Raw genomic sequence first — 1339 nt, 5'->3', positions numbered from 1 at the left:
TACCTCGAGAGCTTTCCAAAACACTAAATAAAATATTTTTTTAGTATCTTTCGAGTTAAAAAGCTTCAAAGTTACAATATTGTTGCCATTAGCATTGATTGCCAAGGTGTTCGACCGACGGCTGAAACCTTTTGAATGTTGTTCAGAGCCATGACTTGGACAACATTTGTCAAAGTCAAGGCGATTGGAGGCTGTTCCTAATATTTTCATTTCTTCAAATTTTACAGTAAAAACAAAAATAATAATTTAAAATCATGGAAGCCCGATTGACTCTAAAGGATCATCTAAAGGATCATATAAATCACAATGCTATGATTATTAAAGAAATTTATTAATGGGATTTCACACGTGTGTTTCTTTGTAGCCCCAACAAAGCATCGTGACTTTCATATAATCCTTTAGAGTCAATTGGACTCCACATATTATCCCATGATTTTAAATTATTATTTTTGTTTTCACTGTAAAATTTGAAGAAATGAAAATATTAGGAACAGCCTCCAATCGTCTTGACCTTGACAAATGTTGTCAAAGTCATGGCCCTGAACAACATTCAAAAGGTTTCAACCGTCGGTCGAACATCTTGGGTACCAATGCTAATGGCAACAATATTGTAACTTTGAAGCCTTTTAACTCGAAAGATACTTAACAAAAAAATAATTTATTATAGTGTTTTGGAAAGGTAAGTTACAAGAATATGAAATGAAAAATAGAGGTTTCCATTTAAGAAATTGCAGGTGACCTTCACGTGACTTTCAAACGACTATCCAGGATCAAACTAATGGCACCATCTTATGTCCCCCTTCGAACTATACAACTTTTGTTTGAAATATTTTTCCGTATCTTCCATATTTTTCGAGATATTTGCCTGGTTTGATTAAAATGACTCACCCTGTGTATATATATATATATATATATATATATATATATATATATATATACAGGGTGTTGAAAAAAAAAGGGTCACATATTTTGATAGTAGCTGGTATTGATCAAAACAAGAAAAAAAGATCTAATTAACATGGGTCCTAAGACTAATATTTTCTTAAATACAAGCTATTTCGTTATTTGAGCTTTTTGTTATTTTCTTATTAGTCGTGTCATCTTTAGAATGTAATAAACAAAGGAGTAAGGGAGTGTGGGGTACAATGGGGATTTTTTTTTCTAGTTGCCTTAAAAAATAAAAAATTAACAAAGAGAGATAAAGAAACAATTTTTATTTTTATATGAAATATAATCATTTATCTTCCATAAAAAAACTAAAGTAAAGAAACTGAATGTATGATAACAAAATAAAAACTCTTTTTTTACAAAAAAACAAAAAATTTTAATGCTGACTCAG

The 1339-nt window shown here is 29.9% G+C and overlaps 1 protein-coding gene across 24 annotated transcripts in view; it reads right to left on the bottom strand.

Moving 5' to 3' along the window:
• The window catches only part of LOC116850282 (pleckstrin homology domain-containing family G member 5), a 734731-nt gene that overhangs the window by 672549 nt on the left and 60843 nt on the right, over positions 1–1339 (bottom strand). The window lies entirely within an intron of this gene.

Source organism: Odontomachus brunneus, unplaced genomic scaffold, assembly GCF_010583005.1.
Source record: "Odontomachus brunneus isolate Ranch 3 - 2012 unplaced genomic scaffold, Obru_v1 Obru_scaffold_141, whole genome shotgun sequence".
Lineage (NCBI taxonomy): Eukaryota > Metazoa > Arthropoda > Insecta > Hymenoptera > Formicidae > Odontomachus > Odontomachus brunneus.
The sequence above is the reverse complement of the archived record's forward strand: the minus strand, read 5'-3'. Positions and strand labels throughout refer to the sequence as shown.